Consider the following 25,297-nt stretch of genomic DNA (forward strand, 5'->3'; position numbering starts at 1 on the left):
ATCAACTCGACGAGACATCTTCTGCTCTATCTCGCAGTATTGATCCTATACCACAACTGTGGCCTTTTGATATCAACTATGGTCTTTTTATATCTGCTATGGTTTCATATATCATCTTCCTTCATTCAGGGTTTATTTTGCAAGAAAACCACTAGCTAACACTATGAATATAGTATTCTAAGTGATTTCCCATGCATTCCCTCTTCTATGTTGACTATGGATCTGCTTAAGCTTCACCATAATCACCAGATTTCTCACCTTCATGCTTCTTATGTACTAAAGTACTCCTCTGTTGAGGTAAAGCATGAGCTTTGGTTGGTACTATCTTCAGAGTATTGTGGTTACTTCCCACAACTTTGCTTCCTTTCTCTGATGAACCGTCATCTTGTCTTCGGAATCTTCCAGAGTTCGTCGCTTCCTCACACGAGTACTATTACCCTCTAGATCTGTAGCATCAAGTAAGAACTTGATATTGCAACATGCGTTTGCATATCAAAGTCAAACTTCATGTATGGATCTAGTCAAACAATGAAAATCCAATAAAATCCAAGAAGATTCAGCTTTGTGCATATAATACACACCATCATAAGCCTGAATATATTAGTTGAGTAAGACATCTCTAAATATCAGGCTCTGATGTGTAGTATATAACACCACATAAGATAGGTTTATAGCGTGATACTTAGCACGACTATTGGGGACTCTACTATTTGTCTCAACATTTACCTTAATTGCACAATTGCAATGAGATAAACTTGAAACAAAGTGGTTTGGGATGGTTAAAGTTAACCTAGTTTTGTTTGGAAGTACTAACTTAACTTCCATTATATTGAGGACTACTTCACATGATATGTCTGTTTCTAACTTTATTATCCTAGACACATAACTATTGGAATATAGCTCCTATACTTCCTAGTTATTGTACCATAAGGCTATGGTTCTGATGTGCTTGGCACCCTTCCCGTGGTTTTGGAATACAATTCTTGCACTACTTGTTTAGCACTTGGCTTCTTATTGTACTCCTCCTAAATACTTTAGAGGTTCTACTTCATCACATAATGATTCTCAAGTGAATCATATATGACTAGCAACTCTACCATGTAAGTAGACAAGTTTTTATTCCTATCACTCTTCCTTACTTCCCATGATTGACTCATCATGGTTTATACTACCTCGTATAACTTACATTCATCCCTTACTATCAGTTGTTTCACAATTTTAGATAAATTTTACTTACCCATTACTTAACTTGGTCTACATCTTCTATTAGGACATCTTAATTATCTTCATCACTTGATATTACTTCAATTACAGGTCTGAATAACTCTTATTTATTCATAACATATGTTGGTACACATCTTCCAATAGGATAGTTTCCTTATGGTTGTATCCTCTCTTTGGACTACCATGTATTGTATACCAACTGTGATCTACTCATCTATTGTTCTAAGGACTTATTGATGTGCTACATGTTTAGGATTAGTTAACTAACTTCACTTAGGAAAAATAGGTAGGAAATGTTGACTTAAGTGTGTCAGGATTATTCTCAAGTGAATATCCATCTCAAGTCAAAATAAGTATTTGGTTTATCTAAGACAACTTCCTATAGACACTACCAATCCTATAGGTCTCCTGTAAAAGGGTTTTAATCCTAGGGTCAAAGCATTTGCTCTGATACCAACTGTTGTGACCCGGCATACCACTGCATGGTGTAGTATGCAAGTCTGATATAACACCAATGAAACACCGTTCCACTAGTATTATATCGCTCAGAGTGGTACAACAGAAACATATGCGGGTCCAAGGCATGTCTATAGAATTACATACAGACTCTGTTACAGAAGATCAGCACAGCCTCCTACTTTACAATGAGGTAAATCTGCAAATAAACTCCAAAAGAACGACTCGTAGTCTAATCCTATCACGAACTCTATTTGTAGAGTATTTACCTAGCTATAGAGACTGAGAATAGATTCTAGCTAAATAGGAGCTAGGTTTAGGAAGCTGGTTCCTTTCTATGGCTAAACTAGGTTTTCTCCTTGTTGAATGTGGTATCTGATCATTTAACAGGTTCTTGTCTCTTGAAGAAGTTGTTGACTCCTCGGTCTTCGAGTTGCACTGTAGATCCTCCTTCGATGCCTTCATATCTAAGCAGGGGATTTAAGAGTGGGATGAGTACGAGCGTACTCAACAAGTTCATTATAGGAAAGAGGTGTTTAATGCACTAGCTACGGCATTAGACCAGAAAGTCTAATACCAATGCAAGTTTTCATAACCATTTCTTCAAAAGGTTGCTTTTATTCAGAAGAACTATGTCCGTTAGCCTTCACCGGTTTACTAGAACTTCATGGAGCTCCTTTCCGGCGCGTTCAGCGATTCCATATCCCGAACGAGGGAGTGACAGGTCACGGTTCTTTACACTCTGCAGAGGTGTGTTGCTTTACCCATAAGAGATCTTAACCTTGGTGCCAACCGGGCATATTCCCCGTCCACACTTCCTATGGTGTGAGGCCCGGTATAAGGTCTAGCCAATCATGTTCCTCCGCTACCTCGAACACCCACCCTTTGTTGCATACTCCGACCCTGGGTCCACGCCGGCCCCATTATTCCCATATATTTCAGGGTGGACTCCGACCACGACGTCAATGCAGGGCTCTACCATACATTCCTACGCCGGCAGATGCAACCCATCATAGACCTCATTACCGTTGGGACTTCTACGGGTTCCCACCCCTGCATCAAGTCTCGCAAGATCATGAGCACCCGGTAATGAGCATCCGTTGATGAACGAGAGGTGGAAACACTTTTGACTACTCCGTCCCACTCCAGATCTTATGGTTAACACGGGTATTACGGCACAAGAATCACTGGCGACATTTGTTGTTTAATCCTAGATGGATATAAACCCTTGCAATGGAACCTCCACCATATCAACACAATCCATGGTTCCATTGCCCACCACATAGTCATATTCATAGTTATGAAAATAGTGGTTTTGGTTTTTATGCAATAGTGATAATAATAGTACTTTGCAAGTAATTTGATAAAGATACTCAAATGACATGAGCAAGCGATGAACTTGCCTTTCTTGGCTGCAAGATTATGCAGACAAGGTCTTCGATGCGTAATAACTCCAAATTCTGAAATAGCATCATCGTCCGGTAAGGACGATGTTTAAAAGATTGGCAAGGATGCAATAATGCATAAGAATGAGATGCAATCGCTCTAAGCGTGACCTAACCCCGATGATTTAGGATTAGTGAGTTGTAATGATTGGTTTAGGGTGTGTTGCACTTTTAGAGTGATTCACATACAAGGTTCTTATTCAGGTGTGATTACTTGGTATCATAAACAGACAGATAATAAAGCAGAGTAATCAATTGAGCACACAAAGAATGATGATTGGCATAGTGTTAACATGTGTAGAACAGTTGTCAGTTTTGGTACTAGATAGCATGGTTAATGATTAATTATCATATACTTCAAAAGAATAACTTTTGAAGAACATGTTCTTTAATAAAGAACAAGTATGATAATTAGGTTGGTGGAGTTCTATAATTTATTATGGTTCCAAGTAGTTTCTGGAGTAAGTGTTAGATGGATCACAACAATGTTGGACTCATCGACACCTAGGGCTTGTAAGGTTAAGATAAGCCTAGGCATCCTAAGCAAATATTCATACAAGGTTGCTATCAGGACTGTTTCATCTTATTGGTGATGACTAGCTAGGGTTTATAGATCCTATAAGCAGGGTTGATGATGATTCTTTATTTACTTCAAAAGAATAACTTTTTAAGAACATACTTCTTAAATAATAAGAAGTATAACAATTAGGGTTTAGGTGGTCTAGGTTTTATTGTTGGTTCTATTTAAGTAAAGAATAAGTGGCTCCTAAATGGAATGGTGGATAAATATCCAACACTAGTAGGGTTTAGTGGAATATGGTATGTAATACAGAATAGCAAGTATAGTTGCTATTATGGTTCATCACAAGGATGTGATGATAAGTATGGTTAATTAAGGATGGTGGTTTTTGGTAATGGAATCTAGGGTTTACACTTGGTTGGCCCTACTGGATTATTTAGGTCTAATGAAGATGAACACATGGGATGCTAATCAGTCGTGCTAGGGTTTCCCATATTTTATGTGGATTCTAACTAGTATTTAGTTGCTAGATATGAATCTATGTTTACGGGTGAAGTAACATGATCACATGTTACTTAGGTTTAGGTTTGGGAACAATTTAGGGTTCATAAGAAGTAATGGATCTAGGGTCTAAATGGCACTAGGGTTTTAGGATTACACATGAAATGATAGGGTTGTAATATCATTCCATATTAAATTAGGGTTTGCTATTTACCATATAGTTCTATAATTAATAACTTCATTTTAAAGTTGAAGTTATTAATAACTTGGAATAGAAAATAATATTGTATTTGGTATTTTATTAATTTTAAACAATTAAATAATTAGGGTAATTATTAATCAGGGTTTAAATTCCCATAATAAAGATTTAACAAATGATAAAATAAAGAAAATTTGTTTTAATGTTTTCTTTATTTATTTACTGGTTTTTTTTAAATTTGAAGAGTTTTCCTAATTATTGAATTTTTATTGAATTTAGAATTATAAATAAGGCTTAAATAACAAGTATTAAATAAGTAAATTTTTATTAAAAATAAAAATTTGGTTTTATATTTTTATTGAATAGAGTTTTCTTTTCTAAGAATTTTAATGTATCATTTATATTTTTCTGAGCTATTTTGAATTTTATACGAATTTGTAAGGTTACAGCAATTATTGAATTTGAAATTAAATAGAATTGCTAAAGTTACACGGACAGGAAACCCACACAGTCCATGACTGGTGGGCCGTGTCCACGCTGGCGGCCACGTGGTGCTGATGTGGCCACCATGTGTGACACCGGCGGCCAGTGACGGCGATTGCCGGCGTTCCCGTGGTCCCCCGAGGGCGTGCTTGGGCTTACTGGAAAGAGGACGCCGAGGCGAGCCTCATAGTGGTGGCGCCGCTCCGGTATGGTCGCCGGAGCGTGCTCGGCGGTGAGGGGCGGCGGCAGTACTCACGGCCAAACGACGCGGCGGCGATACAGCGAGCAATCGAGGGGGCTAGGAGGCGCTTGAGTATCAGTGACTCACCCGGAGCACGATGAGCATGGCGGCGAGACGAGAGGAGGTCGGCATCGCCGGAATTTCTAGCTCCGGCCGTCGGAGAGGATGGAGTCGACGACGGCGCTACGGGGCTCCCCAGCTCGATTCCTCTTGCAGGAAGAGCAAGTCGAGGACGGCGATGCTGATGGTGGCCACGGCAAAGCTCAGGGATGCTCCGAACGACGGCGATGGTCGGCGTCCGAGCGGCTAGGGTTTCGGTTTGGGGAATTTTTTACAGAGAGAGGGAAGAACTCGGGCCAGTGCTTGTCACGGATCTTTTATAGGGCGCAGGAGCAAGCCTCGTCACGACGTCGAGCCAGGGGAGGTCGCCAGCGAGAGACCAGGACGAGCACGCCGTCGTGCTGTCCTCCATGCGGGACGAAGAGATGAGGACGAGCTCCTCTCGTTGATTTTTCAACGAAGAGGTATGGGCTGGAGTTGGGCTGGTAAGTGGCTGCTGGTGGGCTTCGACTTGGGCCAGTGCTGGGCTGTGGTGCTGGACTGCTCCATGGGCTGCTCGGCCAGGTAAATCCAGGTAGGTTTTTCTCTCCTCTTTTCTTTTTCTGTTTTTATTTTCTGTTTTCAAATTTCATTTTATGTTTTGCTGATTCAAATTCAACATGAATTTGCAGGTATCTGGTTATTTAAATCCTATTAATTCTATTTAGAAGAATCACTATGTCACTGGATGGTTTAACACAAATATATTATTTTATTTGTATGTTTGGAAGCTTTATTCCAAATTTCAATTAAACATGAGTTTGAGGTGTTCATTTTTATTCTTAAGTTTCTCTTGTGAATCAAATCCTTTGGAATGTTTGTAGTTGATACTTTGAACTTAAGGTTTTTCAGAGATTAGTATCAGGACTTAGTTTCCATTTGGGGAGTGATCCCTTGCTTATTATTTGATGTGCATAAGTATATGTTAACAATTTGAAACATAGGATTTAATTGATGGACACTTCTAGGGTCCCAATATGATTTACCTAAAGACACATGGGTTGGAACTTAATTGTATAGGTAAGTGGTGAATAAACACACTTATGGTCTTATTTACCAGTTGTATCACAGGGGGTTTTCCTCAGGTGTATTAAGTGAAGCATAAGATTTCATTAATATCCTTACCAGGGTTCTAATGATATTTACATAATGGCCATGGGTTTGATTCTCAATTATGGTCTAGGTTTATATTGCTATCTCCATAGTGATACCATAACTAGGGTTGAGATATAATTTTAGTTTGTATGAATGAGGTGACACCATATTGCATGAGCTAGGGTTAATCTCCCCTAACCATGATAAGGTGATGGCTTAATTAACATTTTATGTTCTCCTCTAGTTACTATGATATTGAGAATTAGTTTTATCTTCTACCAATTGGCTTCTATTATTAACCTCAATTTATCATTTAAGTAACTACATTGGTTTTAGTTCTTTTTATAGTTAACTTTGGTCATATGGATATATGGTTTCTCACCATATAAAGTATAGTGTTTAACTCTAAGGTGTTCTTATGTTCATTTATTTATGAATATAGATATGGTAGGATTCTATTTGTGGTCACCAAGTGGTTCACAAATAAAGGTTGGGATATAAGTCTAGGATTGCTTACTAGTGATCTCCCCATGATTTCATGTGATGAATAATATCTACTGATCATATAAGTGTTAGCATTTGGATTATACTCCTATTTCTCCAAATCATGGTCATGGATTAGGCATGATCCACTTGTTCTAAATATCCTTACCTCAAGTTCTTAGGATTTATGATCATTACCCAATTTTGTAATGATCAAAGGTTTGGTTTCCTAAGGTATCTTTCATGATCTAAGTTTCTCACTTCTAAGATCAAGTATTGTCTTGATCACCTAGGGTATAATATCTCTCTTATAGTATCTTGGTTGGACATGGTTATGGTGGTCTCAACAGATTATATCCTAGGAGAATGCCTGAGATATCAACTTAGGGTTCTCTAAAGAAATGATAGTTTAACCTTTTGGATATTTGAATAGATCTCTCCCTTAGAACCAAGTGTTTCCTCAACTAACTTGAGTGTAACACCAGATCTTGAGTTCTCTCATACAGGAATAGTTATTCTAGGGTTTATAGTATACTCCTAATATTTATTTAGGTAGCTGAGCTAAAGATTCAATTGTCTAACTTAGTTGGAGTAATCTCTTCCTTACTTTATCAATTCATGGATATGGTATTATTTATGTGGTATTAGGTTATCTCACCACTCCAAGGGAAATGGTTTACCACCTAATACTTTAGTTCAATGGTTGTCCTTTATTCTTAAATAGGTAAAGCTTGGATTAGTATGAATGGTCTCACTCATTTGGGAAGGACTTTAATACTAACCTGAGGCTAGGCTCTATAGAGATTGATGTGATCATCAATGTCTATGTTAAATATAAAGGGTTTATCTCTCTAGGAATTATCTTGAATAATATCCTAGTGTTCCTCTCAAAGATGATGATTTGAATACTTGGATGTATAGCCAAGGTTTAGCTCAAGGTTTGTTATTGCTTCTCTAATAAATACTATAGAACTCTCATCTCTCTTGGTTTGATGTATAATAATGTGGAATATAGAGAGGTTATATATTTCTAGAGTTGATCTCCTTGTCTTGTTTCCAAGATTGAAATAATAAGGATACCATGAAGTTCATGGTAGGATCATGGATTTGTTTAAGACATGGAAAAGATAAGTGAAGAATAGTTTCTCCAATTATTGTTACTTGATGTCCAATTAATTATAGGTTCATATGTTATGGCGAGGAATTCCATGTTATGATCTTTTATAAGATCAAGCAATTGATCATTGAGTAAAGTGTGGTTATGTTGATTATTAGTTCCGTTTGATCTAACCCCTTAGATCAAATCATCTCTTCCCAGAACAAGGTTTTCACAAAGTCACATTGAAGTTTATAGCGCTTGACTTGATGAGCTACTTCAATTCCACCAAGGTCAAGTGAAACTTCAGTTACTGTGACTGTTTTACTTTAAAGCGCGAAAATTCCCCAGATTTTCTATGCATGAATGCAATGCACACATCTGTTTCCTCTATTTTTGTAACCCCATTACCTGGGATATTACAATCATCGAGCTTCGCACATAACATATGTGCACACACACGTGTACGTGACGTGTGTGCAAGACGATCATATCGGAACCGGTCACACACAAAGCATAAAACCAACAAAGTTACCGATACGACGAGACCTAGAGTGTTGGATGAGGTAAAAAGTTGAGATTGAGTAGGGTATTGAGCTAAGAAAGCTTCACCATTACTTACCTATGAAGAAAATTAAGTTTACCAACTTAATTTTGGTGAATGAAGAGGTGAAAATGAGGTGGGAAGGAGGGGCAACACGACCAGATCCAGATTTGGTGGGAGGTGATGGTGGAAGAGTGTTTGGGGAAAGTGGGTGGCACATGTGAGTGGAGGGGGTAAAAGCAGGAAAATGGTCCCAGGTTAGCAGTGGCGCACCACCGAGCCGTGCGCCACTGCTAGGGTGACATAGCAATGGCGCACTACTTGGTGGTGCGCCACTGCTAAGCCTCTCATCTCTAAATGGGCTCTGGCCACCCCCCTAGCAGTGGCGCACATAACTACATGCGCCATAGGTAACCTATGTAGCAGTGGCGCACCACCTAAGTGCGCCATTGCTAAGCCTATCATCTCTAAACGGGCTCTGGACACGTCCTAGCAGTGGCGCACCTCAACAACGTGCGCCATAGGTAAGGAATGTAGCAGTGGCGCACCACAGAGACGTGCGCCACTACTAGTTTGGGGGAGGAGCTGGACTCCTGTCACCACTTACTTATGGCGCACCACAATCATGGTGCGCCACTACTACTTTTGTAACAGTGGCCCACCGTTTTGTGGTGCGCCACTGCTAAGTAGTAGTGGCGCACGGCAGTCATGGTGCGCCACTGCTGGCAGTCTTACGGCTAGGCCTTTTCCTAGTAGTGTGACGCTTGTACATGCAATAGAAATCCTCCTTGGACGAGAACACTGGCGTCGGCCCCGGATGAGGTGGCTCTGGGAGTGGTTCCTCTCGCACTCCAGTCATCATGAACCGAGTGAAACTCTGCAAGAAACGGGAGAGATAGCTCAGATTCAAACATGGGGACTTATGATGTTTTGCAACCATAGAGATTGAAACTTACCGCCATCTGGTTGCTCGTCCACTGGACATAGGCATCTTTCACAAGGTCATGCTCCTTAATCTTCTCGAGATACTCCTCGTAAGCTACTGCATAGGCCTCCTCGAGCTGAGTCTACAATTTCAGAAATAATGCTTCTCATCAACATAGCCATTCAGGAACAAGAGTCAAAACAGAGGATGAAAGTGTGGATGACTTACATCTACCTCTACCCGAGAACGGCATGTAGTCCGCGAGGAGGTAGCGTAGCTGCCGGAGGGGAGGGTAGCCTTGATCTGCGTGAAGTTCCTCTGAGGCTTGAAACCCCCAGCAAGGCAGGCAGGACGTCCATGCGGTTGGCCGGACCCCGCCAGCATCATCGCCACCTCGTCGACCGGCTCGGTCATAGGGTCCTCCACCTCTGGATGGAGCTTGGCGTACTCCTCGCAGTATTTTTCCTTGCTCTCTTTGGCCTTGCCGTAGTACATCTCAGGCGCGGGCCGAGGCTCGTTCGGACCGGGCGTCACCAGCTTCATGTGCGTCCACGCTTCCATCTCACCAACTTCCCTCCCGAGCTTCTTCCCCTGCATCACAAAACAAATGTTATGCATATCATCGAAAATAAAAAAATGCAGCTTGTTCCATTTTTATATGTACCAGACGGTCCCGATAGCGATCGGTGCTGCTGCTCCCCGCACTGTGTGTTCCCTGATGCCCATGGTTGGCCTTGTTCCGATCGCTCACGGCCTTGAAATCGGGGTTTTCGCCGACCCAATTCTTGACCAACTCCATGAAGGCGGCCCTCTTATTATTATCAGCCCAATGTGGTACAACCTGCAAAATCAAAACTCATTTGAAGAACAAACAATATAGTTGCAAGTTAGCCGCAGTACATAGAATCGCATTGACAATTACTTACCGACATGAAGTCCTCTATCGTCATAGCCGGGGCGAGTCCCTGCACAATCTCAGGCTTTGTGTACCTTACGCCCTGCTCAACATAGAAGTGGCCGATGCACGTGATCCTCTGGTTGTACCACTGCTGCCGTGTCAACTTCCGACACATGTTACGGAGGATCACGTCCGCCCTCTCCTTATGCTCAGTCGCCACCCTATAATTGCGCTGCAATCAAGCATAACAGAAAGTGTGAGAGGCATGAGTTATCACGGTGGGGTTATTAACTACATATGAACGAAACCCAAAGAGTATGCATTACGTACCCAAAACTTCTTGATCACGGCGTCGGCGGCGGAAGTAAAGCCAGGGTAAGGCGCTATCTCAAAGTCTTCCCAAGTGTAGGCTAGCTTGGACTCGCCTCCAAGGACCGGAGTGTACATCCCCGGCCAGTACTTCCTAATAGCAGCTCCAATCAGACTCCCTGGCACGCGGACATTCTTCCCCGTATATGTGAAATTTCTGCACAATTATCAAACATTAGAAAATGCTAAGTGTCATAACGAAAATGAAATCACCTTACTACTTACTCTATCTTTCCTGGGACAAGGAGCCACTTGTCATCCTCCGTAGCAGGTTCCTTACTCTCATCGGGAACCTGCGCTTCCCCACGAATCCGCAACTTCTTCGGAGCCATCTCCGTCGAAGCCTCCTCGTCCCTAGACTCCTCCTCCTCCTCCTCCCTAGTGTCCTCCTCCCCCTCCTCCCTAGTGTCCTCCTCCTCGTCCATAGACTGTGAAGCCACTGAGCCAGAAGCAGAGGGAATGTCAGCTAGAAGGAGTTGTGCATCCCCCCTCGTCCTCCAGCTCGTCCTCCCCCTCGTCCTCCAGCTCGTCCTCCCCCTCGTCCTCCAGCTCGTCCTCCCCCTCGTCCTCCAGCTCGTCCACCCCCTCGTCCTCCCCGTCCTCCGTCTGCGTCTTCGTAACGCCGGGTGGGAACAATGGGTCTTCCACTCCGTCTGGAAGCACCCGGCCCTGGCTTCCGCTGATGCATCTGATCAAGCAAGGAGCTCGATGATGCCTTCTGTCCGCTCATATTGGGCAATTACCTGCATAAGAAAAGAGAAAATAATTAATAAGCATGTTGAAAATGAGTAAACACTAAGCATAATGACAAATGTAGGTACTAAGCATAATGAAAAATGTAGGTATTAAGCATAATGACAATGTAGGTACTAAGCATAATGACAAATGTATGTATTAAGCATAATGATAATGTAGGTACTAAGCATAATGACAAATGTATGTATTAAGCATAATGATAATGTAGGTACTAAGCATAAAAGACCCTCACCATTCATCACCACTCTCATCTCTAGGCATTGGGTTCTCAGCCTCACTATCAAAATCAGTATCATATGAGTATTCATGGTCGGCATTGGGTTCCGGTTGAGTCTCGACAATGTTGTCTTTGTTCGCATGGCGCTTGGTGAGCATAGCTATGTCCTTCAGGTCCACCACGGTCTCACCACGCATTTGTACATCGTTGTGGAGCTCCTGAAGACCTATGTCTATTTGAAGGTCCCCGAACTGCTCTTCCTCTTGATAGAAAATTCCCTCATATGTTACCGGGTCAATGTTGTTGTAATCGTCCTCGGAGGGGATGGGTAGCTTACCATGTGGCGATACCTGGAACACGACTTCCCAGCCCATGAGTTCCTCATTCTGACATGGGTAGGACAAATAATAAACTTGCTTGGTTTGGTGAGCCACAACATAGACGTCGGATCCGCTGTAGGTGGTTGTAGGCCTAACTTCAACTAAACCAATGGAGGGGGTGCTTCTCATTCCACCGTGTGGGTCAAACCAGTGGCATTTGAACACAAAGAGCTTGAGTTCTATGTTTGCGTTGTTGAACGTCAACTCGTATACCTTTTGTAACCTTCCATAGTAATCAAGATCATCGGCTCCGTGGGTGTAGACCCCAGTATTTATTGTTTTTGCATTAGGCCGGTTCTTCTGGTGAAACTCCGTATGGAAGCGATACCCATTTACATCATACTTCTCATGCGTATGGACTCTACGGTTAAAACCCTGGGAAACACATCTCAACTCGTCTGTCATCTCAATGTTGGGATCAGCTCCCTACAAGTTCAGTTCAGATTATTCTGTGCATTAGTTACGTGTAATAAGACAAGTCACGGATTGCAAAGTAAGAGGAACATTTGAGAAATTACTTTTTCATGGAACCAGTTCACGAAGCTTTTATTTAAGGGCGGGGCACCCTCTTTCAGAAGAGTGTACCACTGCGTGGGAGTGGGACCATTTCTTCCTGACCACATTTCATCATGGAATTGGCTGAAAGGAGAAAATACGTATTAGACCAAAACAAAGTTACTGGTTGCAAAGTAATTGGTTCATCATTTTACCTCATGAAATCGACCACTTCCTCCATGTTCATAAGCACGTAAAGCATTATGCAATCCTTCTCTTCTGGCGAAATGTTCTCCACTTTTGAGGCACCGGCCTTGCCACCGGGATATTGGAAGAGCAAGAGCTTTGGGTCACGCTTGGGCTCGTCGGAATTGTACCGAGCGACCGGGTTATGCTTAGTGGGCACATCATTGGCATAGTACATTGTCGTGGCGTCTGCCATCTCATGGAGGAGAGTTGCCTCAGCTATGCATGCTTCAATCTTGTTTTTGTTTCCACATTTGTACCGAATATACTTGAACTCCCTCTCAATACAAAACTGCCAACGATACTGCACCGGTCCCCCCAAGAGTGCCTCGTTGGCGAGATGCACGATGAGATGTAACATCGGAGTGAACAAGCCTGGGGGAATATCATCTCTAACTTGCATAGCATGTCCGACACTTGCTCCTGCAGCTTCTCAATCACCTCGGTACATATCTACTTAGCAGAGACCGTGCGGAAAAAATGGCTCACCTCCGCAAGCACTCGCCAGACATGATCGGGGAGATACCCTCGAAGCATCACCGGCATCAGCCGCTCAATCCATATATGATAGTCGTGACTCTTGAGCCCGTTTATTTTTCCTGTAGCAAGATTGACTCCCTTACTCATATTCGAACAATAACCATCAGGGAACATCACGTCATATTTGAGCCACGTAAATGCCTCCTTCTTGTCGGCGCTATCAAGACAGTACTTGGCATGCGGCTTTAACCAACCTTTTTGATTGCCCTCAGGAGGCTGCATGTGTAGAGCCACCCTGTCGCATATCTCCTCAATATAGACTCTAGCTGAAACATTATCCCTTGACTTGCCTGGTATGTTGCAGCAGGTGTTAAGGAATGCCTCCCCGCAATTCTTTTCGGTGTGCATCATATCGATATTATGGGGAAGTTCAAGGTCCTTGTAATACTCGAGCTCTGTTATGCCTGCTATGTGAGTCCAGTTGTGCGTTTTACCATATCCCTCAAATTGGTGGCCGAGTTCCTTACTAGGCTGGAGAGCACGTAGCTCAGCATCAACAGTTGCACCATCGAACTTTGGTATTTCTTTATGTTCAAGCACAACTACGCCTTTCGTGAAGTTCTTCTTGTCAGATCTGAACCGATGCCCTGGACTGAGGAACTTGCGGTGTTTGTCAAAGGCAACATATTTGTGTCCAGCTTTTAGGTGCCTGAATTCTAGTTCGTGCCTGCACACTGGGCATGGAAACTTACCAGCTGTACTATGCCCACAGAATAGGGCGTACCCGGGTAGGTCATGCATCGAATAGTGGAACCAAACTTTCAGGATGAAGTTTCTCTTTGATGCTCGGTCGTATGTCAATGTACCGTGATGCCACGAGTGGTGCAAATCATCCACAAGTGGTTGCATTAAGACACTCAATTTCTTCCCTGGATATTCAGGCCCTGGAAGGATCATCGACAAGAATATGTTCTTCCTTTGCATTACGACTCCAGGAGGGAGATTGAGCGGAATAACAAACATGGGCAGCGGTTGACTGCCACGGCGATCGACATACCATATGGGTTGAATCCATCGGTTGCTATCGCAATTCTAACATTCCGAGCCTCACTTGCCTCATTTGGGTGCTTTTCATTGAAGTGCTTCCATGATTGACCATCAGATGGATGTACCATGGGTACCCATTTCTTCTCGTCCTGCAATCTTATCCCGGTCTTATGCCATGTCATCTGCTTGGCAGTCTCCTCGAACATGTAAAGCCGCTGGATTCTTTTGATGAATGGGAGATAACGAAGAATCTTTATGGCTACTTTTGTCTGCCTCTTCTGACCATTGCCTACATCTACCTCATGATACCTAGAGTGACCACACTTGGCACAATACTTGTCATCCGCATAGTCTTTCCAAAACAAAAGGCAAAGTTTTGGACAGACATCATATGTTACATAATCCATTTTCAATGCTTTCAAGATTTTCTTCGTTTCGTACATGGTCTTGGGCAAGCAATGACCTTCAGGCAACATGTTACCTACTGTGTTCAGAGTCATTTCAAAGGATGCTCGAGTACTCTCAAACATGCACTTGTCGGCTAGCAACTGCGTGATGCCATCAAGTTGAGACACACAAGTTTTGGGGCCATTCCCTAGATCCGATGCTCGATTTCCGATGAAACCCTAGTTCTGTTGACCCCGCCGTCTACCCCTTTGACTGCATCCCATCGGGGGTCCCCCGGTGGGCGTATGCCTACGTTTGAGCTTGGTTAGGTCATAGGTACATGTGGAAACAAGGATCATCCCATATGATCCCAAGGTTCTCTCCGGTTCACCTCCGAGGGAGTTCCCCCCTATACATGCAGAATCCGCCTAAGTGTAGGAACCCCCTGTCCGAGAAGCCGGGCACACCCGGAGGGGGTAGCATTGGATATAGAACCATCTCAAATCACTTTTGTGCATGCCATGTGGACACACACAAGTTTTGGGGCCATTCCCTAGATCCGATGCTCGATTTCCGATGAAACCCTAGTTCTGTTGACCGCGCCGTCTACCCCTTTGACTGCATCCCATCGGGGGTCCCCCGGTGGGCGTATGCCTACGTTTGAGCTTGGTTAGGTCATAGGTACATGTGGAAACAAGGATCATCCCATATGATCCCAAGGTTCACTCCGGTTCACCTCCGAGGGAGTTCCCCCCTATACATGCAGAATCTGCCAAAGTGTAGGAACCCAATGTCCGAGAAGCCGGGCACACCCGGAGGGGGTAGCATTGGATATAGAACCATCTCAAATCACTTTTGTGCATGCCATGTGGACACACACAACTTTTGGGGCCATTCCCTGAGACTGCATCCCTTTCGTGCTACTTCTCTCCTGCCCTTTTTTTTCCCGCCCACCCTTTCCCGCTGCTTCTCTCCCGCCCTTTTTTCCCGCCCACCCTTTCCCGCCCTTTTTTCCCGCCCACCCTTTCCCGCTGCTGATCTCCCGCACTTTTTTTCCCGCCCACCCTTTCCCGCTGCTTCTCTCCCGCCCTTTTTTCCCGCCCACCCTTTCCCGCTGCTTCTCTCCCGCCCTTTTTTCCCGCCCACCCTTTCCCGCCCATTCTCTCCCGCCATGTTTTCCCGCCGTTTCAGCCCCTCGTCGGCCTATATATAGCCATGTCTTCTCCACTAACAGCACCAGCAACATTTCTCCCTTCATCACTTCTCTCATCCAATAGAACCACAAAATCCTCTGAGCTGAGCTGCCGCTGAGATGGCTCCTCGTCGCCGTAGCAACACGGGCTTCATCGGCGTTCGCCTGCGGCCTGCGGGACATTTCGCGGCTGAAATCACCGCCGGTGGTACGCGTGTGTGGCTCGGCACCTTCTACACGAAGGAGGCTGCTGCCCGCGCATACGACGTTGCGGCTTGGAGGTTTGGCCGGCCGCGCCACGAAATGAACTTCCCGGAGGTCAGGTCTCTGACGGAAGCTCAGAGTCTCTCTACTGAGCCGCTACTTCGCTCACAGGGTGAAGCGCGGCGGTACAGGGCTGGCCAGCGGCGGATTGATATCACCGAGGCGGACGAGCAGTTCATGGCACAGTGGCGCAGAGACCATCCCGGAGACGTCGAGGCAACACGCGCATTCTGGAAGGAGAAGCAGACGTACAGGAGAGAGAGGAGGGCGGGAAAGCGGCAGAGGAAGGCCGAGGTTGAAGCAGAGTACGCCAAAGGAGAGGCGTCGACATGGGGGGAGAATGATGAACGGTGGTCGTGGAACCTCACAACCACCGCTTCAGAGGACACCCCGGCGAGGATGAAGATTTCGACTTCTCTGATTAATATGTGTGTGTGTCGAGTCCGTGTGTCTAGCGGGTCATGCGTCGACCCAGTGTTAAGTGCTTTGTTCGTGTGTGGGTGTAGTTCTTTAAATGCTTTGGTTTGTGTGTGGGTCTAGTTCTTTAAGTGTTTTGGTTCCTGTGTGTGGGTGTAGTTTCTTTAAGTGTTTTGGTTCCTGTGTGTGGGTGTAGTTCTTTAAGTGTTTCGGTTCGTGTGTGGGTCTAGTTCTTTAAGCGCTTTGGTATGTGTGTGGGTCTAGTTATTTAAGTGTTTTGTATCGTGTGTGGGTCTTAAGTTCTTAAATGTATCACTTTTGTGCATGCCATGTGTACACACACAAGTTTTGGGGCCATTCACCCCCTCCGAGGCTCGATTTCTAACGAAACCCTAGTTCTGTTGACCGCGCGGTCTACCCCTTTGACTGCATCCCATCGGGGGTCTCCCGGTGGGCATATGCCTCCATTTGAGTTTGGTTAGGTCATAGGTACATGTGGTAACAAGGATTATCCCATGTGATCTCAAGTTTCTCTCCGGTTCACCTCCGAGGGAGTTCCCCCAATACATCCAGAATCTGCCTAAGTGTAGGAACCCCCTGTCCGAGAAGCCGGACACACCTAGGGGGTAGCCTAGGATATAAAACCATCTCAAATCACTCTCCGATCCTCGATTTCTGAGAAAACCCTAGACCGGGGTCCCGGCGGGGGATCTATACCGCCCTTATACATATATAGGTTTCCCGCAAAGGGGTTCACCAAACTAGCAGTAAGAAAGAAATAAACAAATAAAAATGATTGGGATTAACAATTATATGTAGTAAAAAATGTTAAAAAAAGGTGGGGCATCATTTGCTGTGCCGACGGCCGAGGTTGTGTCGTGGGCAGCCGTCGGCACAGTAAGAGAGGGGACCCAGTTGTCAGGCTCTGGGCCGACGGCCGCGGTTGTGCCGTGGGCCACCGTCGGCACAGCCTAGACGGCGCCGTGACAGCCTAACGGCTGGGCCCACCTATCAGTGCCTGTGCCGACGGGTGAATCTGTGCCGACGGTGACCTTCGGGCTCCATATTTGTGTGCCGACGGCCATCGTTGCGCCGACGGTGACCGTCGGTGTAACATGCAGTGTGCCGACGGCCGGCCTGTGCCGACGGTCAACTCCGTCGCCGGTCGACGAGGGCTTCTGTGCCGACGGCCCCGACATTTGGCCGTCGGCACATCGGGTGGCCGTCGGCACATGCCGGCTCTCCCGTAGTGATTGCTGCAACGGCTCGACGTACGTGTTTCTTCTTCCTCGCCACCTAGCTAGCTCGGCACGTCTAATTAAGGGTGTGTTTGGTAGCATGTGTCACCTCAGATTTACTCTCCCACTTGAGATATCTCACCTCGTACAAGCTAACTTGAGATTTTGTGACGTGTTTGTTAGCCTGTCTGTGTTGAGAGAATCTGAACCAATACATTGTTTGGCAACATCTGCGGGTTGAGATTGGACCAAAATATACGAAATAACAGAACAGTCCAAACTCTTACACAAAAGACCCTAGAATTTTTTTTTAAAAGTCAATCGGGTCCTTGTCTCTGGAATAACATGGCAGTGGGCGGTGGAGCGCCGATGGCGAACGGTGGAGCGTCGGTGGCGCGAGGTGGTAGGCTGTGGGCGGCGCGACGGTGAGTGGTAGTGCGCCGGCGGGAGGTGGTGCGGCCATTGCTGCTGCTCGGCGGGAGGTCAAGAGAGCGGCCGGCTCGAGTCCTCGAGATGGGAAGGGCGGGGGCGTGGCCGTTGCTGCTACTCAGCGGCGGCAGGGTCGTTGCTGCTGCTCGGCGGGAGGTCAAGAGGGCGGCCGGCGCGAGATGGATTGATACAGGCTAACAAACACATGTTCCTTCAAAAGTCTGTGTTGAGATGAGATTTTCTGAGTTGCCCCGGGCTACCAAACACACCCTAAGTTGCTACATCCAGGAATTGTGCTGACCTCGCGTCCGATCGTTGACTATGCCATTGTAGGAAAACACACTTGATTTGAATCGATCAGCAGAGACATTGGCACGTACATAAGCAGCAGTCCTCGAGTTTGACAAGGGCTGCATGTGCCCTCAATCCAGAAGTAGCCAAGGCCGCTGCCCGGTTCACTTTTGAACTCAGGCTACAAGTATCCCTTATTTTGTCTAATTTGAAAAGGAGATTGAAAGGTTTAAAAACTCGTAGTTTTAAACAAGGGTATGACTTTATTCAGTCTACAGAGAACTAGTTTTGTTCTCAGTAAAATTATGTCATCAAATATCAGTTGCAACTCATAACTAGTAGGAATCATGAAGCAAATCTAACGATCTGGATAATTTTTCTTAGTTGCATCTTCATTTGTAATTGAAAAAATCTCAGTTGCAACCTCACTTGCATACAACTCACAAAAATCCAGTTACAACCCAACTTACAATTCATTTACACGAATCACGATGCAAACAAACGGTGTGAAACTTAACTGAGCATGAACTTAGTTCATAGCTAGCTGAGAACTAGCAAATCCCTTTAAATAATGGTGTATCGTATGAACATACGGAATCCATACCAGGAAATACCTCGTAATCTATGATAAATAATAAAAAAGGATAAAGTCGGACAAATTTGGAGGTTTGAATTTTTGCACCTGTAACTACTTCAGATAGATACAGGCAAACCAGTGCGTACTTGGGCCAAGCAATTGGGAGGCAGCGAAGAAATAAAACCTATATAGGTTTTCGTGCCCCACGATGGCGATGCTGACGGCATCCTTCACTTTTGGTGGCCTTGGGGCTTCGAAGGTGCAAATTAAAGACCATGACCCCTCGCTAGGAGGGAGCATAATCGTTATTTGTTTAGATTGTTTTTTAGTGTCTTCATCGAGATGGTAAGGCGGTGGCTACATGTTGAAGTTAGAATATGGTCCTCCCGTCCTATCCTCGTCTCGGTGGTGCGTCTAGGGCTATCAGAGGGCATGTGGAGTCGTGTGCCCAGCGGAACTCCTCAGATCCTGTTGGTTTTTGTTTTTGTTTTCATTGGTGTGGTTTAGGTCGGTCTCTTTCGATCTATGGGTGTCATCATTGGCAATGATTGCTGCTCTGGTGCGCTGTGGCGGTCTTAACACGCTGACTTATTTTCTTTCTGTCTACTACATTAAACTATACTACAATAAGTTTTGTCCGGATCGATTGATGGAGGGGCAAGGACGGTGCCAAGCCTTCGACTCGCGTTAGTGTATGCAATTTAACTAACATAATATAAATACTACTATAACACAAGATTTAAATCATTTGATGAACTTTCTAATAACATATATATATTGTATATACTATATTACGTTAATCTAATTTCTGAACTAAGAATACGCGCAGAACTTATAAACCAGGACGGATGTAGTTTTACTATTGATGATTATTAACAGATAAGCGGAATTTTCACAAAATGAATCCTATTTTAGATTTTAGATTTTTTTCTTTTTATCCCAAAATATTAGGTATTCCCAGTAGAGATATTTTCACGTCGACAGAGTACAATATTTGTTACCTTTTAAAAAAATTCTCCAAATTTTTTGGAACTTCAAGGCATCCTTTGATTCATAGGATACAAAAAGTATAGGAATAGGAAAATTATAGGATTAGAATGTTATATCTAGTTGAATCCGATGAGAGGATGAGATTTCTTTGATTGTACAAAAAAAAAACCATAAGGTATGACCGAATACTTTGTTTCTATAGAATTTGCACTACAAAATTTTTATAGGATTAGTTTCTATAAGATATGTATCTATGAGTCAAACAACTACCGTAGGATTTTTTTTATCGTATGAGCTAAATCTTATACCATTTCTAGCTATATAAATAAATACTATGAATCTACGAAGCCCAAAACTGCTATGATGTTTTGGCACATGGGAGCATATGCTCCCTTTATTTTGAAATACATGTTAAACACATTTTAAAATGTTAAAAAAATTGAAACAAAAATTTCGCGCGTACATCTTCATGTGCTACGCGCTTACAAAGTCGTTTCATGAAAAATCGACATGTCATGTGGCGTGTGTAAAAAAGACAAAATTCAGTGTTGAAACAAAGACTTGTCACAAGATAAATTTTCTCTTTTTCGCTTAGACTACAAAAAATATTATTTTTTCGTGAAACTTGACGAATACACATATATTATGGAGATGTACATGTAAATTTTTTTGTCAAATTTTTTTAACATTTAAAAATATGTTTTTATGGTAGAGGGATCATACGCACCCGGGAGCCGAATTGAGTTCTGCAAAACGGCACACTTTGAATTGTAAAAAGAAAGCTACCTGCAGGGCCGTGACCCAAACATTCGCAGTCCCCGGTTCACACGCGATGTGGCATATGATTGCATCATGGTCTACGGGCTACGGCATTGGACGTACGTGGCATCTCGCGTCACATGGCACGATATGACACCAAGACGCTAGCAGTAAGGTGCAACAGCTCAGCGCCGCACGAGCATGCACATGCAGCATCGTCGTATACATGCATGCCCTCGCGACCAAGTTAGGTATCCCTAGCGTTGAGACTTTTCTCCGATGATGAGTTGGTTGCTGATTGGTCTATCATATCATTCAGACTCGACGGCCGGCCATCGCATGCAGGCGTGGCTGCCAAAGTGCCAAGCTTGCACCCTATGCATGCACGATGGCACGTGTGCAGGACGTGGCCGCATGCATGCATGATATTGCTGCCAATGATCGGTTCATTATTAAATCTAGTGGTATCACAGTTGTAGCTCCTTGGATGGTGCTACGTACGTACGGTACTGCGTGAAGGTTGGTTGCTACACAGATTAGCAGCCTACCTGAAGGTTCTTGGAAAAGCCTAGCTCGATCGTACGTGTCTCATGACTTTATCTTAACAAGTTAGACTGCAGTATTATTATTCTACATCACGTCTCTGGACGAGAATGAGAATATGTCCAATCCACGTACGTACCTGATGGCTGATGCTGATAACGATCGAACCAGTTCACTTCAGTGATTCGCCACCGCACTGACGATAATTATTAGCGATATAGTAATGCCCATACTTTTTTTGCGAATAAGTAATGCCCATAGTTGTCGCTGCCAAGAACTACTATTTGCGTTTTGCACGCTTTATCCCCGACATGCGTACGTGATCGATCATGCAGGTCGATCGGTGTGCGCGTGATGCATGCATGGCGCAATTATTAAGCATGGTTTGGGCAATAATCGATACTAAGCCAGAGTGGCCGAACCAGATGCAGATCGATGCACACCGCATCTGCACGACTCCTAATCAGAATCACGCCACTCATGGGTGCCTGGCGAATCGAATAATTGGTTATTTGAATTAGGGTTTAAGGTCGTGGGTCGGTGTTTTTCTGATGTATGCTTCTCTTCACTGGCGAGGGTTGCTCTCTTGTGCACTTGTTTTTTAGACCATAGCACGGGCGATTTTACGCCCGCCTACTATAACAAATTTTGGCCGGCTCCAAAGAGAGAGTGGTGAAGATGGCGGCGCGTCATTGGCTCACTTGAGTGCTTCTAGCTAGTCACGTTGCGTGCGTCTGGCAACAAGGCGGCGGGGATTTCTCTCTATGTCATTGAGTGCAGAGGTGGCACGCAGTTGAGGTCAAGCACCCTCAGCTGCTCCCGGACGGCCTGTGCATACACCACGGGGCCACCACTCTTTGAAGCAAAGTTCTAGTTCGCGGACGATCCAGAGGCCGCCGCCATGCCATCTTCGTCACCCGTCACGGCTATTTTGGGTCATCGCGTTGGTCCGCATTATTTGTCCACCACGACCCATTTAAACACGTGCGGACCAAATTGGGTGGCTAGTTGGAGACTTGGAGATGGCTAATGGGATGAAGGGTGTGAGCTGACACCGGTGGCTATGGTGGGCACGTCGCGTGGGATTTTACCCGGGGTGGAATGTGAAGTGCCGGATTCCAAAAGGGAAAAGCCAAGGGATGGAAATTTCGAGAATATTACTACCTCCGTTTCAAAGAATAAGGCGCACACGTATTCCAAGATGAACTTTGATCATAAAAATTAAGCAACAATGTCTTGATTATATTATATGTAATTAGTACCGTTGGATTCGTATTGAAAAAGCACTTTTTAATGATACTAATTTAATATAAACAATTTTTATCTATTTGTAGTAATTCTTGGTCAAACAAAAAAACACGTAAAACGAGAACATCTTATTTCTTAAGATGAAGGTAGTATCCCTCCGTCCCGGTTCACAGGGCCTAATCTGAAAAAATATTTGTCTCATAATACCTTTTCACTAAGGCCTGCATGCATTTAATTAGAAGTAGTACCTCCCTCTAATTTCTCTCTCCTTTCTCTTTCTGTTTTTTAAAAGCAAGTACAATAAGGTACAGTCAGCTGGCTATAAGAGATAAAATATTATAAGTTTGCTTAGTTGGAGGAGAGAGATTAGGAGAGAGAAGGTAAGTGGGCTCTTATCGAATAGCCAGCTCTAGCACGTGCTCCTAGGCACTATGTGAGACTAAAATGTGGGCCATGTATTGTAAAAGTACTACACTTTTATAGCTTACTATTGTACATGTTAGCTATAAGTTGACTATAGATGATGTGGCATATTGTTATAGCCGGCTGCCGGCTACACTATTGTTCTTGCTCTAAGCTGGTGGAAACAACCAGTGCATGCATGCATGGTGTTAAAACCGAATGATTTTTCATGTGGGGCTGCGGGTGCATGCAAGTCTATTAGTAGGAGTATTAATTAGCGAGGATAGCTGATTGGAGAGAGGCAAGTGCTGAGAAGATTTTTAGCGTCCAATCAAATGCTACCTTGGTCACGGTGTAAATTCATGTGAGCCCTGTGAACCAGGACGGAGGGAGTAGTTTAAGATGAAGGTAGTAGTTAGAAGGAAATACTAGAAGGAGCGAGGAGGAGAATGTCAATGATTGGGGAATGTGGAGGCGCGCGTTGCTCATCGCTGTCCGTGGCCGTGGCAGGGGGTCGCCGGAGTCAGTCCGCTCCATGTCCCGGTTTCCCTCCGCGTTTCCCGCACTTTTGGTCCACGTGAGTGAGGTACGTCCCCACGGGCCGCGGCCCAACCGGACGCCCCGAACGCATCCGCATGGGAGCGCTCGGCTCGGTCTCGGCTAGACTCCACTCCACCACGTGGGGCGTGCATGCGCGGCGCAATCATGCCATTGGCCATGATTGAGGCGGGCGATGATGCCAAGTGACACAGTGCTCCAAAGGAAACGAAGGAGCTATATACATTGTAAGTCCTACAACTTGTCATTAACGTGCAAATTAGTCCCACAACTTGAAAAATGTGAATCAGTAGTACCACAACTTGTATTGAAGGAGCAAATAGGTCCCAAATCAATCGAAAGTTGACATGTGGCATTGTATCTTTTGCAAAATAACCCCTCCATAATTTTCTCTTGCTCAAGCTGCCTCAACATACAGGTTAAAGGAAGAAACCTATTATTAAAAATGAATTGTGCAGGCTGGGATTCGAACCCTCCAGAGATGACTATGATACTGCCCAAAACTCCCCAGCCATTAGAGCCAACAATGTTTTGTGACAAGTATGAGGTCATAATATATTACAAACAGAGGACAGTTGGTTCTGAACTCGCCGGCCTCTTTTTTCAAGGAACGTGGCTGGCTTCTTCATGCATATGTGTGCCCTAGCTCCATCACTCCCTGCACGAGGTGGCCGAAGAATGGGCACCCGGTGGCGTTGGGTCGCTTCGCTTTCGAGCGGATGATGTTTGTGTGTATGCGCGCCAGTACCCTATCGCTGAGCTGCTCTTCATGTCATGGTATGCTGCCGCACATAACATGTGCCCAAGCCGTGGTTTGTTGTCGAGGCAATAACCCTGACCTCTACTACGGCGTGTGTTTTTCTCGAGAGAGAGCAAGGATAGAGGGAAAGCATGCACAACACAGTGTGCGAGGACTAGCATCCATGGCGTACCGTACGCAGCCTATGACGCGTGGGAACGACCGTCATCGCACGGGATACGCTAATCGCCAGCGGCAGGCCTCGACATGACGTTAAACCGCCGTTAACGACCTTGACGGTTTTTATGCTAAAAAAATGCGTCCGCACCGTTGGGATACCCCCGACGGAAACGGTCGTCCCGGCCCGTATGGCGACCGCGAGCCGTCGGAAACGAACGCGTGCGAATAATTTGGGTGCTCCAAATACATTGACCTGTTAGAGAAGCCCTTAGTCATCAAAGGCGAGACAACTCATGGCAGAGTCCAGAGCATGCCATCGTCCGTGATGGTCTTGTGTTGGTCACGTTTAAAGTTTAACTGTATATTTAAAAGTCTTATACTTCGAATTTCAACAAAGAAATCTGTATTGCAGTGGTATAGTGGTGCGTGTTGTAGCAGGTGGTCACAAGTTCGAATCCCACCTTTGGTTTTTGTTTCAATTGTTTCTTATTGCACCGACAGGTGGGACTCCCATGGTCAGGCAGCACCAATGTCAATTGCGCCATAGAAAAAGGTGTGAAGGGTCTTTGTGCAAAAGTTACAATACCATGTGTCAGCTTCCGATTGGTTTGGGACCTGTTTGCTCCTTTAATACATGTTGTGGTACTACGGATTCACATTTTTCAAGTTGTGGGACTAATTTGCACGTTTAGGACAAGTTGTGGGACTTCCAGGGTATATAGCTCGAAACGAAGATGAGACGAGGAGTGCCTGCCGTGCGCGTAGGCGCAGCCTGCCCAGCCAAGCTATTCCTACTTGCCCCCATGGCTCAATCGGCCCGGCCGGAGTTGCATTGCATTGCATGCAACTGTTGAAATATTGGGCCCACACTTAGTGGATTATAT

The sequence above is a fragment of the Lolium perenne genome, chromosome 1 (genome assembly GCF_019359855.2).
Source record: "Lolium perenne isolate Kyuss_39 chromosome 1, Kyuss_2.0, whole genome shotgun sequence".
Taxonomy (NCBI): domain Eukaryota; kingdom Viridiplantae; phylum Streptophyta; class Magnoliopsida; order Poales; family Poaceae; genus Lolium; species Lolium perenne.